This window comes from Nannospalax galili, unplaced genomic scaffold (genome assembly GCF_000622305.1).
Source record: "Nannospalax galili isolate Female #2095 unplaced genomic scaffold, S.galili_v1.0 scaffold123, whole genome shotgun sequence".
In the NCBI taxonomy this organism is placed as follows: domain Eukaryota; kingdom Metazoa; phylum Chordata; class Mammalia; order Rodentia; family Spalacidae; genus Nannospalax; species Nannospalax galili.
Genome location: NW_008350332.1, coordinates 171002 through 187831, shown reverse-complemented (window position 1 = coordinate 187831; position 16830 = coordinate 171002). Strand labels below are relative to the sequence as shown.

The 16830-nt window shown below is 43.1% G+C and overlaps 1 protein-coding gene and 1 pseudogene across 1 annotated transcript in view; both read left to right on the top strand.

Annotated features, from left to right (window-relative positions):
• The first annotated feature begins 5799 nt into the window (after positions 1 to 5799).
• On the top strand, positions 5800 to 6295 carry LOC115072801 (annotated as a pseudogene).
• Positions 6296 to 12148: 5853 nt separating this feature from the next.
• Itgb1 (integrin subunit beta 1) overlaps positions 12149 to 16830 on the top strand; it is a 52768-nt gene continuing 48086 nt past the window's right edge. The window contains exon 1 of the mRNA XM_008847586.3: positions 12149 to 12337. The gene's annotated coding sequence lies outside the window, so the exon portion shown is untranslated. The remainder of the gene's footprint in view (positions 12338 to 16830) is intronic.

Sequence of the window (16830 nt, the reverse complement as noted above, 5' to 3'; positions counted from 1 at the left end):
AAATCCTGCTGTAGAAGTAGATGTAGTGAGGAGATCGTTTTTCTCATCTATACACAGAAAAATACTACAAAAATGAAAACGAGATTAAAAAGATAGAAGTAGATTTGAAGATGCTTTGAGACAGAATGGGAATTTTCTTGTTTTGTTGGTGATGGTGGAAATGGTTTACTTTGCACATTTTATTCCCACACTGATGGTCAGTTGACTCAACAGGTTTGCATAGCAAACAAATTCTTATTTCTCCTCTCTCTCTCTCAAAAAAAAAGATTCTGGGTGCTCCTGAGACAGATGCTCAGTCACCGGGGCCCTGAAAACAATCAGGTATTGACCAAGAAGAAATTACAGGACTTAGTAAGAGAAGTGGACCCTAACGAGCCATTGGATGAAGATGTGGAGGAGATGCTGCTGCAAATTGCTCATGATTTTATTGAGAATGTGATGACAGCAGCCTGCCAGCTCACTCAGCATCGTAAGTCCAGCACCCTGGAGGTGAAAGATGTCCAGTTGCTTCTAGAGCACCAGTGGCATATGTGGATTCCAGGATTTGGCTCTGAAGAAATCTGACCCTACAAGAAAGCTTGTACAACAGAAGCTCACAGAGAACAGCATCGATCTGGAAAACAACCAAGAAATAACATTCGGCAAGTCAGAGAATGGACAACAATGGACTTGGAGATACTTGAGCTGAGACCTCAGTCATCTCATCTTTGGAAATTTTTTCTAAATGCTTTACAGAGAAGCATATATTTTTTAACAGTACAGCAATATCTATAATCTGCCAAATGAATAAAGCCTCCTACCCCAACTTCTGGTCCCTTTTCCCTGCCATCTTAAAGAGGAACAATGTATCTGCCAGAGAAGATTTTATTTGTGGTTTATTATATAAGTGATTGAAAGTAGGACAGGCATTATGGCCGGGTTGGGGGAGAGTATTAACAGGATTTGTAGAGGGTTTGTTTCCTCCTCCCTGCCTCTTTCCCTGTACTTTGTAATGTTAGTATTTATATGAATATGAACTTGATTTGCTTTTCCAGAATAAAGAAGTTATTAACTGAAAAAAATTTCTACTGGTGTTTTTATTTCAGTAGTCAAACTCTGATGTAAGAAAAAATAGCTTAATATTTTATACACCTAGAAGTTACTAGGTAATTGTAGATAATGAAAGGTTTATTTTTCATCATAAAAGAACAGTAGAGGATCTTAATATAACTTAGTTAAATGAGGGAAAGTCAGGCATACAAAAATGTTAAAGAGGCAAACAGAGCCATCAAAACTTTGGACTAAGATAATTTCATTTTAGCTCAGGAAAATCACACAAATGCAAAATTCTTTCCCTTTAAAACTTTCTCATCTGTCTGCTGCAGTCGTTCTAAATAGGGATCTCTAGTGATCACAGAGGGAGGAGCCCGTGACATCAGCCAACAGCCATGCAGATATCTTAAGGCAGAATGTCTCGGGCCTGTTGTGCCAACAGTCAGGTGAAAATGCTCAGAAACAGATTTTACATGGATTATAGAATTGTTCTCGGTCTCACTAAAATTCTAATCAGGGTGATTTTTGCTCTTTTTATTTTAATTCTGTGTGTGTTTGTGCTTGTCTGTGTGTATGCATCCATATGTATTATGTATGTATGTGTGGTATATGCCCGTGTGTGTGAGGGTATGTGCACCTATGTATGTGTGTAAGAGGCACAAGGAGGACATTGAGAGTCGTGCTCTGTTGGGCTCCACCTTATTCCTTTGAGACAGTCTCTCACTGAACCTGGAGCTAGGCTGGCAGCCAGGAATCCACAGCGATTCCTGTTTGGTCCCCCATAGCACTGGGGTTACAGGCATGAGGCCACACCTAGCTTTCTATTTGGATGATGGGATCAGGTCCACATGCTAGTACAGCAAGTACTCTTACCTACTGAGCCATTTCGCCTGTTCTTTTTAAATTTTTATTTCTTTTTGGTGGTGCTGGGAATTAAACCCAGAATCTCCCACTTGCTAGGCAAGTGTTCTAACTCTGCATCATGCAACTTAGACCTTAATCTGGGTGGATTTTAGATAGAATTTGAAGGCATTCAATCCTACTATATAAACTGATGATTTTTCTTCAGTGCTGGAGATTGAACCTAGAACCTTGGCATATTAGGATACCATTGAGCCATATTCATAACTCTTAAATTGGAAATTGGAAATGAAAGAAAGGCTCTAGTTTACCTCTGAAGATGTTTCACTTTGAAAAGCAAGCACAAACAGCACTCCCTGGTTGTGTTGATTCATTCCTGGATCAGTGGTATTCCTGCATATAAATAACATGCAATGAAAATATTGTTATAGCCGGGAGTGGTGGCACATACCTTTAATCCCAGCACTCGGGAGGCAGAGGCAGGTGGATTCTCTATAAGTTCAAGTAGTGGATGCCTTTAACCTCAAAAAGACCAAATACATATATATATATATATATATTTATAGTTATAGTTATATAGTTATAAAGAAATATTTGGAAGTACTAGCTGATGTTTGAAACACGTTTCGGGTAAGATTAATCAATGTTCTATGTAGTTCAGAATCCCAGGGTAGCAACAAAGACATTATTTAGGCACCTTGTTTATTTAAGGAACTGTTTATGTATGTACTTAAAATAATGATTCTTAATATTTTGTGGCTAAGAGTCCACTAAAATCAGGAAAACGCATATATGTATGTATAAATGAAATTCTGACTACAAATTTAGAAGCCTCATTCTTTGACCTGAAGTGAAGATTCAGTGAGACAAGAACATCACGTAAGATGTAGGGATTAATTTGGGGGAGCAATTTCTACCAAACACTTGCTTTCTTTAGAAAAAGCAACCCTTTCTTCTTCCCACTGAATGTAGTCTAAAATCACGCTGTTTTTTTGTTTTGTTTTTTGAGACAGGGTCTCCCCAGTTGGCTCAGAACTCACTATTTCTAATTCAAGATTGTAACTGCTTTTTTCCAGATACTCGCTCAAAAGCAGTTAAGAAAGAAATGATGTTGTCTCATAGTCACTAGCCATCCTCCTCTGTTCCTCACTTCCTGTACTGAATGACCCTAGTCCCCAAAAATAGCTTCAGTACTGTTCAACTGCTTGTTTTTGGCATATTCCTCCTTCTTATTTAGGAAAGCACATTCCCTTCCACAGCTGGACACACTCACTGTTTGCAGAGAGCTGCCCCCAAACACTGCTCTCTCCAGGCCCTTAAAAATGCTGAGTATCTGAGTTCTGGCAAAAAATACTTATACCCAGTGGAGGCGAAACTGTGTGGCTGGAGCCAGAGGAAAGCAGGGATGCTATACATGGAAAACCAGAAGCAGAGCCAAAGCAGACACCTGACCCATGTTCAAAGCCAGGAGCCAATCACTACCGCCTAGACGTCATGGTCCATAGTACAAGGACTGGGCTAATTTCTGCCAGAGAAGTGCTGCTTAAGGCCTGAAGACAGTCTAGCTGGGGGTGTGGTTCCGGGTCAGAGCCCAGGCCTAGCATGCATAAAGCCCTGAGCCCTACCCCTAGAATGACAAAAACAAGTAGATGAAAAATATAAAAAGCTGGCTAAGTATTCTGACACATGGGATTCTGACACATAGGACACATACTCAGTAGGTAGCTGCTTGCAGCAAACTTAACTTTCTACAGTTCCCCTGGCAGTGTTGAGGGCCACCACTCCATGGGAGCTTCCAAGTCCAAACTAAAACCGTGCCAATCAAGAGACTTCCAGTTTCTCTGTATTAAATGACTTTTTATATGTCATTTACTTATTTGGAGACAGGAAAAGGAGGAACTGAAAGGACTATTTCACTTTTTCTAGTTTTGCAAAACATCAGTAATTCCTAGGACTATGTTTTACCAATGTGCAAGTCTTCATGCATTGGTCTTTGTTTTTCCCCAGTGCTGAGGATTAGGGTCCCATTTATTTATTTATTTATTTATTTATTATATTTTTACTTTGTGGTATGAGTGTTTTGCCTGCATGTTTGTAAGTGTACCATGAGTGTGTAATGTTCATGGAGGCCAGAACAGGGCATTGGATCCCCTGTAACTGGAGTTAAGGGTGGCTGTTAGCTGCCATGTGGGTGCTAGGACCCAAACCGAGTCCTCTGTGAGAACAGCAAATGTTCCTAACTGCTGAGTCACCTCTCCTGCCCCTTATTTTGATTTTTAAATTTTGTGTATATGTTGTGTCTTGAGTATGGGTTTCTGGATGTGAATGCAATGCCTGCAGAGGCCAGAGGAGAGTGCCAATCACTTAGAACTACCATTACAGAGGTTGTGAACTGCCTGATATGGGTGTGGGAATTGAACTTGGGTCCTCTGCACAACAGTATGTGCTCTTAACTACTGAGCCATCTCTCCAGGCCCCTAGATTCACTTTAAAAAAAAATTACAAAAAATTTATTGAGAATTTCATACATGCATACAAGGTGTTTTGATCAAATCCTTGCCCACTCCCTCCCCTCCAACATTCCCCCCTCTGAAGATCCTAAAATCTTTTAAGGATTAGATACAAGCTCCCAAATACTTTTGGGCATTTTTGTCCTTTGGAACAGAGTATTTTGCTAACAGGCCCAAGGACATTTTGACTTTTAGCCAAGAAACTGGCTACATTTCTTTGGGGTCTTTTTACCCTAACTGCCTAGCCAATTCCTACCTCCTATTCTTATCGCACCATCCTCTGAAGGGTTTACCCAAATTGCCAATAGGGAATGGGGCCACAGACCGCTCTGGCTTCTTCCATGCTGAACAGGGACGCGGGGTGAGGCACTTGGAGTACCCCTGTGTGGGTCTATCTAAAAGACTCCCAAATTGCATAACTCTTGTCTCTAAGGGGGGAAGAAAGTCCTTGAATCATGAATAGGAGATGTGAAGGAGAAGTAAAGGCAAGAGTAATTAGCATTACAAGTTCTAGAGAGGGAACTAGAAAAAAGTCAGAACAGGGCAATTTTCAAATGTTCATATGAGAGTCCATTGGAGTTTCTTGACAAGGACTTTCAAAAGCATCCCTCTATTGGGTTTTTCCTCGTTTTTCTTTTGTCTTCCAAGGCTGGACTAGTTGGCTGACAAAAATGTGGTATATTTGCACAATGGAGTTCTATTCAGCAGTAAAGAAAGATAAAATAATGAAATTTGCAGGTAAATGGATGGATCTAGAAACTGTTATACTTAGTGAAATAACACAGACTCAGAGAAACAAATGATGAATGTTCTCCCTCATATGCGGATCCTAGAACCAAGTCCTTTTAAATTCCAGGTCTTTTTAATAAGATGATGCTATACAGCAGTCCCTTCTGCATGAAATAACTACCATCATCATGACTTTGGCTGAGCCTGATTGCTAAACATAGTCACAATTGGGCTTGTTGACAATTGTGCTCATTCATTAAAGGAGTGCCAAGCAAGGTCACTGGACCCTCACCTGAGTTTCCAGCCACTCTTCCCAGCCAACTAGATTCACATTTTTAAAAGGATTTTACTCTGGAGGCAGGAGGATCAGGAGTTTAAGATTAGCCTTGTTTGCATAGTGAGTTTAAAGTCAACCTGGGTTACATGAGACCCTGTCTCAAAAAAAAAAAAAAAACAAAAAACGTGCCACATCAAGAATAGAGTAACTGGTCCCCATCCTCTTATTTCAAGTCACACATAGTGGTGACCAGGTGGCAATGTTGTCCTCCTTACAAGAAAATAAAGAGTGCTTCTCACCTTCTTTTAATAAAGATGAAGATGTGGAGACACCCTGTGCATAAGTTACAAGCAAGATGACTTCTACATTTCTCCTGTGCTGTGGTCTGAGATGAAGAAGGATGAGGCCACCAGGCTGGTTATATCTGAGGTCCCCATGCTAGAGACTAATGTCGACCCTTATGTCAGGATTGTCAGTGCACTGACTAAAGGAATACTATCAGCTCCTTATCTGGTATGTGGAGAACAAAAACGTAGATGATGATTGCTTCTAATAGGAATGTGGATGATTGCTTCTAATAGGAAAAGGAACGGGTGGTTTGAAAACACTGATACATCCATGACTTCCTCAAATAGGAGTTGTTTGACATTCCTATCATACATCCCACTACTGCTCCAGAAACTGCAGTCCCTGAGCTGAAGAGAAAGACAGCAAAAATGTTCAGTGGCAAAACACGACTGCGGGATCACCTCAATCTTTTGTGGGGCAGGAATATGGCCAAGTTTGGACTGGTTCATCTCATGGCCCTGGGGCTGGTCCTGGCAGTGGAACTCCTGATCTGATTCAGAAGGGTGTGCTCCAGCACAAAGAGAAATGCAACCAATGAAGGATCAAGCCAGCAAGGTAGGACTGGGACTTTTGATGGGTCACCTTCCTGTTTCTTGTACATTGCTCTTCTTGCTCATAGGCTCACTTCTCCCTGTCACCTCTGGTTATTAGATAGTTGCACCAGTCATTGCTAGCGGGAAAACCCAATGACACAGCAATGCCACAGAGGAGAAAGACTTGCATCTTGTAAAAGCAATAGGCAAGTAATAGAAGCCTCAATCCTGGAAGCACCAGGGTTAACTGACAATGAGTGCATAGCTATAAATAAAAGTTGCTTCCTGTGTGTGTGTGTGGTGGGTGGATTTTAGTTTATAGGATGCTGTTAGAGACTTCTATCTATTCCCATTTTCCTCCTTCCTTTCCATTCCTTTCCTTTTCTCTCCCACTCCCCCCTTCTGTCCTTCCGTCCATTCCTTTCCAGTTTTTTCGGGTTTTTTTTTTCTTTGTCTTTTTTGAGACAGGGTCTCCCTTGGCTGGACCTTACTATGTAGACCAGGTTGGCCGTGAATTCACAGAGATCAGCCTGCTTCTGCCTCCTGAGTGATGGGACTAAAGGCATGTGCTACCATGCCCAGCTCCTTTCTGTTTTTAATGTTTACAGGAGTTACAATGTAGAGAGTTGGAAGTGAGACAAATAAGAAAAATATATATAGGTCACTGTGCAGAAAGAGTTCTTGGAAAAGCAGTGAAAGGTTTACCTACCTTCAATCACTTTTTTCAGTAAGCCATATATACCTTGGCCAATGGTACTTAAAACCCACATCCCTTCATCAGTTAGGCTAATTTCAAGTTTTTCATTAATTAAACCTAGCACAGAATTTTCTTCATGCTAGAACTGCCTGATTCTTCACGTTCTCCTCCATATACTTTTCTGAATTATATCAGTGTTGGAACTGGTCCTTCTCAATCTACAAACCCAGAATCCAATTTGTTTTGAGTCCTGATGACTCTCCTTTGAATTTCTGAAACTGCTCCTTATTTTTCACAGTTCAGACACCCTTATTTATAGTGTGGTTTTATAACTAAACATACCAGGATTTAACTTTAAGAATGAAAAGGCAAGCTGTTAATAATTATGCTCCAACCACAGATACAGGTCACTCTGCTTATTTAAAATCAATTCTGTGAGGGCTTGGGGGATGGCTTAATCAAAGTGTTTACCTCACAAGCATGATGACCTAAGTTTGGCTCTCAGAACTAGTGTTAATAACAAAACAAAACAAAAAAACTAAAAAAGCATGATGTGTGCCTTAATCCCTGCACTCAGAAGGCAGAGGCAGGTGGATCCCTGTGAGATGGAGGCCAACCTGGTCTACATAATGAGTTCCAGGTCAGCTGGGGCTACAGGGATGCCCTGTCTCAAAACAAAAAGTATGGCATGGTGGTGGTGTGATAGCACACCTTCTTGACAATAGCTATACCATGTTAAAGTTTAGGCTGACTCTAGGTTCTGAAATTATCAGGCAGTTGGCCCAGAGTATGGGAACACATGTCAGTTGGACCAGCTGGACCCCGGTTGTCTTGGGAACAGGTCAGAGTGTCCCAGAGTATACCTGCTAACTTCAGATTTATGGCTTCTATAGGTTATGCTTGGATTGCTTCTGCAAAAATAGTAATTGTTACTTAATAGAGTAGAAATTGTTAAGGGGATTCTCCACCTATAAGCCTGGGAACTTAAAGTTTTCACCCTTGGTTATGGTTTCTCTGGATAAAAGCTTACCCCAGAGATGGCTTGGGGCTATACGCTTGGGTTCCCAATACCCTTGTGTAGTAGCCCTGGCCAGCAATGACTTTTATTTGGGAAAACTTTGCCTGAGTGGTCTTCTCTGGTGAAGCACCCCACAACAGTGCAGGCTTATAATCCAGAACTGGGTGGCAGAAGCAGGTGGATTTCTGTGAGATTGAGCCAGAGCCACCCTGGTTCATTCTGTGACTTCTAGGTGGGCTGACTAGGGAGACCCTGTCAAAAATAAAAAAACAAAAAAAACAACAACAAAAAAAGCCAAAAGAGTTATGTAAGGGGCATTTCTTAGGATGCCACCTGAAGTTGTCCTCTGGCCTCCACACATACACGTGTACACATGTGCACCTGCACACATGAATATACACAAATACAAAAATATATGCATACATGTAAGCATAAAAATTTTAAAAAGTTCTGTATGGATTGTGGCAGCTAATGGAAAAATGTAAATTTGGTCTTAGGTTTCACAATGTAAGTGTTCAGCCTTTGTCTTATTCCATGTGTGTTTTGCCTTTTGATTACTGTTATTGTTTTGGTGACTTTTCTTGTTGCTGTCACAAATACATGACAAAAGCAAATTTAGAAATGATTTACCCTGGCTCACAGCTTGATGAGTACTCCATCATGGCAGGGAAGTCACGGTGGGAGGAGCCTGAGGCAGTTGGTCACATAATACTCACAGTCTGGAAACAGACTGTGTTTTGTTTGGTTTCTCCTTTTTACTCAGTTCAGGCCCCCAGATCATGGAATCATCCCATCAACAATCAGGGTAGGTTTCCCCACATCGGTTAACCCAGAAACTCCCTCACAGGCATGCCCAGAGACTTATCTCCTAGGTGATGAGAGATCCTGTCAAGTTGACAGTATTAGCCATCACAGTTACTAAAGAATGATTTCTAAATAAATGTGTAATAAGACATTTTCCTAAACAAGTTTATATTGCTTAGGACTGTTCTCATTCTCAAAGACTGAAAAGTCTTCAAGTCACCATAGGGATGACTTATGGCTCACTTTGATAGCCCAGTCCCAGGAGTGCTTATGCCAAAAAAGACAGGCCTCTTCAGGAAGCTAGCCTCTTCCTGAAGACTCATTGACTGAGGATGCCACCTGAGACTGTCCTCTGGTCTCTACCCATATATGTGGTCTTACTAGGCAGATATCTTGAAAAAGCAACCCTGTAATGCTTTGTTCAGTGATGTTCTATTCTTTATCCTTTTTGTTGTTGTTTTTCAGACAGGGTCTCCCTATAACCCCTGGCCTGGAATTCACTATGTAGGCCAGGCTGGTCTACATTCCACAGAGATCCCTCTGTCCCTGCCTCCCAAGTGCTGGGATTAAAGGCGTGCCACCACCATGCTACTCTGTAATATCCTGAAGTTTTCCACTCACCATGGCTAACTACTGAAACATGTGAAACCAGGAAAACAAAAAACTCACCAAATGGTTTAATGAAGCACCTGGTTCAACTAGTCCAAGAAAAATGTAGACCAAATATGTCAGATATCTGAACTTCTGCCAGTGATACCTGTTTTTATAGATTTCAATGACTGTTTGACTGACTCTTAACCCAATTAGCCTGGCCTAACTCTAGATCAAAAGGCAGCAGATGTCCTGACCCATGCCTGTGATACCTACTTTGTAAACTATAATGAATTTTCTTGAGATAACATGGCACATCAAAGTAAAGAGTCCTGGAGCCATAAAATGATCATGTAAAAGGCCTGTTTGACCCCCATCTGTACTTCTGTTTGAGAAAATTTTGTTGCTAATTCTGGGACCCCATGCACAAGAAAGAATAAACAAGCATTCTGACTCTCCTGGGTGAATGCTTGACCTCTTAGCTGTTTGAAGGATTTTTCCACTTTCCTCATAGTGTAGGTGAATATTCAGCCCTTGTTTAGCCATTAACCAATATCCCCCAATTCTGTGTTCCATGACCATGGAATTAAATTCAACTTGCTAGAGCTAAAGGTTGATAATTGACTATGATCCTACTGATTGAAACAGATAATCACTTTTTTGCATCTAAATATTAATGGTATTTTCTATCGATATAATTATACATATAATATATAACTATATGGATAATAGAGATTAAAAGTTAGTGAAATAATCCTGAGCATCTGACAGCATCTTCGTTGGTGAGCAACTTTGCAACTCAATATTGTAAATTAGTATATTTGAAGAACAAATAGTAATGTGGTACTAAAACTTAAGAGCACCTTTAATTAACAAAAATGACTTATGAGACAGAAGACAGCTTATTATTGGGAGATGGGGTATGAATTTAGCTTGAGCTCAAGATACTTACACATGCTTCATATTGGTGATATAGCAATGTGATCTGCACTAAGTGGATTCAGCAGGATTCTCTGTTGAGCATGGTAAGGTTGCCCAATTCGATTGGACTATGTGACGGTTGATGCTGAAACAAAACTCTGGACACTTCTGTGAGGGACTATCTAGATTAAGTTAATTGAGGTGGGAAAACACACCTTATATACGTGCAGTACCATTCCAAGGGCTGAGCTGCTGACTAAATAAAAAGGAGAAAGCAAGCTGAGTACCAACTCTCTCTGCTTCATGCCCATGGGTAAAATGTGACAGCTACCTCAAGATCCTGCCACCATTACCTTCCCACCATGATGGACTGCACCCTGGATCTTTGTGCCAAAATAAACTCTTTTAAGCTGCTATTGTCAGGTGTCTTGTCCCAGCAATGAGAGGAGCAACCAACACACTATACACATTGTGCTACTAGGTAACCATCCACCTCTTAATGTTTGTATGAATTCAAGTAGAGTGGCATTTCTGATCAATCATTGCTTTTAATTTTTCTTCACGGTTCTTGATGTCTACATACAAATTGGTACTCCCACTTATGTTTAGGGAAATGTTCCAGAGCTGGTTCCTGGGCGAACAAGACCCCAAGTGTGCCTATTTGTTAAATACTGAGGCTCTTGGGTCTTGGTAAGTGCTTGATAGCTGTTTTTTTGTTGCTTGCTATTTGTTGTCTTTGAGACAGGGTCTCCCTGTAGTCTCAGCTGGCCTGGAACTCCATTTGGACACCAGGCCTGACCTCGATCTGAGAGCTCCAAGTGCCTCTGCACCACACCGGACTTTTGATTTTCTTTTAGAGCTGCCTTTGTGAAGCCCATTTCGGTTCTTGTGATGATTGTTATTGACTCCCCAAATCACACTTGGAGAAGCACGTGCAGCACAAGCCACGCATGGATACATTACGCTTATAGTTTCCTGTGCTGAGATTGTGTGAATTCTGACTTAATTCTGAAGTGGTAAAACCAGTTAGTTCTCTTAAGGGCAAGAACATTGAACTGTCTTGTAAACTTGTCATTTATTAATTAAGCAAAATGATGCTCGTTTCTTAGATTAGTTAAGCAAATCATTTGACATTGCTAGTGGACAACGTGTACAATTTTCATGGTGAAATTATTCTCTACTTTAGCATCGTATTTCGAGTTTCCCACAGCTGAAACACTCAGGCCACAGACCCGGCGGAGAGCTGTCTTGCCAACAGGGCGCCTGGTCCTTGGTGGCCGCTCACGCCCGTCGTGTGGCTGAGGCACCTGCCGGCCTCGGGTTCTGCATGCCCCGGAGTCCTGGTTTCAGTGCGCTCCTCTAGACAGAGGCTGGCCATCCAAAAAGGATGGGACACGGGACTAAAAGCCAGGCTTCGCCTCCCCAGGTACCCCAGGCACACGCAGCCTTCCAGGCGGCCAAACGCCAGAGGCAGCTAGGGACTCCCTCGCGTTCTCCGGCCTCCCCACGGGCCCGGGCCAGCCCGGGACCCCGGAGTCGGCGACGGGCCTCGGCCGAGCCTTCTCCGTGACGCGCTGCGACTCTGCGAACCCCGCGGCCAGGCCCTCGCGAAGGAAGCGCCTTTGTCTGCCGCAGCCGGTCTTCCTCCTTCCTGCACCTCTCTGCCTCCTCCCGCCGGCACGGCTGACGCGGCGCACAGGAATGCGTTTCCGGAGGGAGAGGGCGGCACCGCCTCCGAGGGGGATCGACGCGGCGGGGGCGGGTCAGGGCGGCTTCCTGAGGGAGACGGCCGGCTGAGTCTCCGCCCCCGCGCCGAGGAGCGAGACCCGAGCGGTCCTCCCCGGCACCGCCCGAAGCCCTCTGAGAGGCCGAGGCCCGCCGAGGTCGTCCGAGACAGTCCGAGGTCCTCCGAGAGGCCGAGCCCCGCCGAGACCCTCCGAGAGACCGAGACCCGCCGAGGCCCTCCGAGAGACCGAGCGCGGCGGGGCCCGGGCGGCGGGCCGACCGGGCGGGAAGGTAGGGGCGCGGGTACGCGTGCCACCGGGGCAGACCGGGCGGGTCTCATTGCGGCCTGGGCCGGGCGGGCCGCGGCGGGCATTCCGGGCAGGCTTGATCCGGCTTTCGGGACCCGGACGCGCCGCCACGTCCGGCCGGACTCCGGCGGGGCTGACCCGGTCACTCCGCGGGAGGGGCTTGGGCCCGGAATGTCACGGCGGGGAGGGGCGGGGTGGGCCGGGACCGCCGAGTCCAGCGACCCGGGCGGGTTTCGGTCCGCCGGTGTCCCCGGACGCCACCCCCTAGCGGGTCCCTCGCTCTCCCCCCCTCTGGCCTGCAGCGCAGGGCCCCAGACCAGGCCGCGGGTGTCCCGGGCCTCGTGGCGTGCCGCCGCCTGCCCTTTCTCATGCCTCGTAGTGCCATGCCGGGCTCTGGACCGTCCTGATGGCGATTGCCTCCGCAACTCTTATTTCACCAAATTTGAGGTTTTTCATTCGAAACCCAATACGCAGTGGGAAAATCAGTATTAAGTGACCCATTTCTGTTTCCTCATCTGTAAAACCGGCACATGAATTCCTACACTAATAATAGTAATTAATAATTGTGATACCAACGACAGGGCCAGACTTGGCTCTCATTATGATCTGACATGTGATAACCTCCCTTCTGACACTAGTCCATGGATGTTGTGGGAAACAGGTCCAGGAGTAGAAGCAATTTGGAGACCTCATGGGCTTTACCTCCAGAGCCCGTGCTTGAACCCTAAGTAACCGTCCAAATGTAAAATATAGTAGATTCCTAGCCGAGGCCAACTACCTTGGGCCATGGAATGTAGTGAGACTCACAAAAATAAGACACATCAAGTAAAATATCAAACTGCAAGCTTAAGACTATAATACTTCATCTATACTGAAGCTTTTTTATCGGTCCTTAGTATAGCAGAAAGATTTCCAAACTTCTCAGAATGTTTTGATAGCATTAGTAAGGTTTCTTTGGATCTACATTCCATATGGACGTTAAATGTGTAGTTTTATTATTGCTTTTATTTATTTTTTGTCTTTTTGACAAAAAAGGGGGTCTCCCTGCAGTCTAAGCTTGCATAAACTCAGTATGTAGACCAGGCTGGCCTTGAACTAACAAAGATCCGCCTGCCTCTGCCTCCCAAGTGCTGGAATCAAAGGGGTGTGCCACTATGCCCGGCTGTTACTTTCATGATACAAAAATAAATGCTAGATAAATTTTGATTAGACTTCTTAAATCACACACACACACACACACACCCTTTATAATTGACCATATAGAAAGGATTAAGAAATTTTACTTGGAAGCTACCTATTGTACATTTATGGACATCAAGGCCCAGAGGGAAGGGACTGCCTTAAGACTTCCACTGTAATGTTCATGTTTGCAAATAGTTTTGATTCTTTGATCAGTGTTAAATGACTGAAGATGAAGAGGGATAAATAGAAAACAGATGAAACTCCAGTATTTTGTTTGTAGGCGTTTGGGGACAGTAGAGGCTATTAGAATGATAGTTACTAAGTGAACATACTTAATGTGAACAGAAAGCAAATTCCATCTTTTCTCTGTTGACTCAGAAGCCTACAGTTGAAGTATCTGTGATGATTTTTTTTTTTAAGGCTCTGAAGGTCTACACTGATTATTTTATTATCATTTATGTGTCACATGTATGGAGACAGGTTCCAGGGATCGTGTTGCAAGCACTTTTGCCTGCTGCCTACGTTGTTTCTTAAACAATCCTCGGCATTCTGTACATGCAAAGTACAGATTCAATAATGTTGAGAGAGAACTGAATTTAGTAATTTTTTTTTTTTTTTTTGGTCTTTCTGAGACAGGGTCTCCCTGTAGCCCCAGCTGTCCTGGAACTCACTCTGTAGACCAGGCTGGCCTTGAACTCACAGAGATCCGTGAATTTAGTAATTTTAATAGCAGTTGCCTTTTTAATTTTCTGATCAGCCTCATTTAAATTTGTTCCAGAGCAGCAGCACCGAATGAAAATAGAGTTCTTTGTTGATGCTGACTAAAGTCCAGCTCCATGGACCCTAGTCACCACCACTCTTCACTATAAGAGTGAAAATTAATCAATTTAGTGAGAATGCTTGCTTCCTGAGAAGCATTCTGACAAAGAGCTGCCGGTAATAGTGTGTTGTCTGAAGTGTGTTGTCAGAAGAAAATATTTTTACTAGTATTTGAAGGAACTGTGTTGCTCCTAGCTGTGCTGCTGGGGCAGTGAGGTAAACATTTTATAACTGGTGAAGGTGTCAGGGAATTTATGGCTTCTCAGGATGTAAATGTGAAGTTCTTGGTGTGTGTAACAGCTCAGTGTATCTGAGGATTCATTGTGGATGAGGTCCTAGAGGCTTGTGTTCTGTAAATACATAGAAGAAAACTTGCAAATGGATGAGTATGAGAGTTGATTATATTAGTGTTTTCTATTATATTAGTCTTTATTGTGGCTTTGGTTATAGGTTTTCAGATCTTCGGTTTATCTTATGTGGAGTAAGTAGGAGGGAGCAGGAGGGGAGGGTGAGAGAGGAAAGAAAAAGGAGGTGAGTCTTGTGGATTCTGAAGTATTGGCCCTGTCTCCAGCTGTGGGATGCTGAAGTACGGTGAGGTTAAAGGAGGTACAGGCCACAGAACTTGGAACACTGGCAGCTTAGAGGAGTTCAATAAGTAGGTAAGAACGGGCAGAAAGAACCAAACAGTACTGTAAATTTCTCATTGTTTGGAAAATTTATTTTTGGTGTGTGGCTTTAGAAGATAAGAATAACATCTTTAGCAGTACATCTGCCTGTATATCATCATGAGATGTGTATTTGAGAGAAGAGCCTCCTTCAAATCTATATACATATTAGGCAGATGTGTTCATATCTGTGTATACACACATTCATGTACATATTATATATTTACATTAGACTGAATATTTTTATATTATGCATATATGTATGCATACAGATAATGTATTCATATATTTCTTACCTACAAGAATAGTCTTGTTATAGCAGTGCTTCAAAGAGTAGGTTCCTGTCCCCAGGGCTATATGAAATGACTCACTGGAATGTAAGAAAGAAAATTTTAGACTTGCTGTTATGTTTATTCCTTTTAAAGTTCACAGTTTTTATGATTTATAATGTCTTGCTATAGAAGTATATGTGTTTTAATTTGTAAATAACGGACACCTGCATACTCAATTTTTTTAGTGACAAAGGTGAGAATCAAAAGACTTAGAGATCCCAAGTGTCAACAGTGATGTGTGGGGAAACAGGAAGTATGGTGTCTAGGAAGGAGAATTGGGAAAACTAGGTTGACAGAAATGGAAAGGTAAATGATGAGGTGGTGGTAAGCTTTTTAAGGTGACCATGGGGCATAGGTAGAGACTGGGTTTGGGAAGTACTCATCTGTAAGTACTAGTAGATGGTGTAGGCAGCAAATGAAAGTAACAAACGAAGACTGTAGAGTGGAAACCAGGCCTTGAGAGAACTGGGCACTCTGAGAGGTGGGTGGAGGAAGAAGAATGGGGAAAAGCAGTTCCCTTCCCCAGTTTCTTCTCTGAACGTCCAGTTCCATCGTGAGCCATTTTAGAGCATGCTTAGAGATTTGTGGGATTTTCCACAGTAGGCATGCTTAAGTTAAAGAATAGTTTGCACAGCTCCCCCCTCCCCCCAGTGGTTATCAGAGAGAAGCTTAGGACAGGCTTCTCCACCAGGCTTCAGAGCAGGTGCCACACTGGACTTGTGTGCGACCTTGTGCATCACCGGTACCAGGGCTTTGGTTTCACACCAGCACTGTTGCCCTCACCCTGAAATGAGAGGCAGTTGCTGCCTCATCTAAGGACTGCGGAGTGCAGTTCTTGTTCTTCCATGAGCAACGGTTTTCTTTTGTCGTCGGGAGAAAGCACAGATACTGTACCAAATGACCCTGTTAAGAATCTGTGCCAGAGCTGGTTAGTCAAATCTATTACTGGCAGCTCTTTGTCAGGATGTTGCTCAGTTGTATATTGCATTTTAGCTTGTCAGTGTAATGAGTAGCAGTTACGGAAAAAAAAGACACCATGCCGGTGAGTTTAAATCAAGAGGTTGGTATCATCTTTGATGTTGAGTGAATTCTCTGGGACAGTTGTGTTCCACCCAGGAAAACATGACATGCACCAAAGAATTGTTCACACAATGTATGTACTGCAATATTTTCAGTAGTTTTTGAGAAATAATCAGCTGTGGCTTAAGTGGTTTCAGAAGACGTGACAGAGGAGATGAGGCCTGAGTGAGGAATGATCTGAGCTAAAGTATGGATGGCATTAGGGCATATTCAGAGGAACAAAGAACAGTGTAGTTAGGAGGCAGGACGTCTTTGTGGCATATATTTTTGTGTGTGTGTGTGATGAAAATGTAAGGCCTGAGTTCTTAGTCTGGCAAGGCATAACACAGACATGAATACAATTAGTTATAGTAGAAATTTTAATTAACATCTTACTGAGCATCACTGGAAGTTTGTCA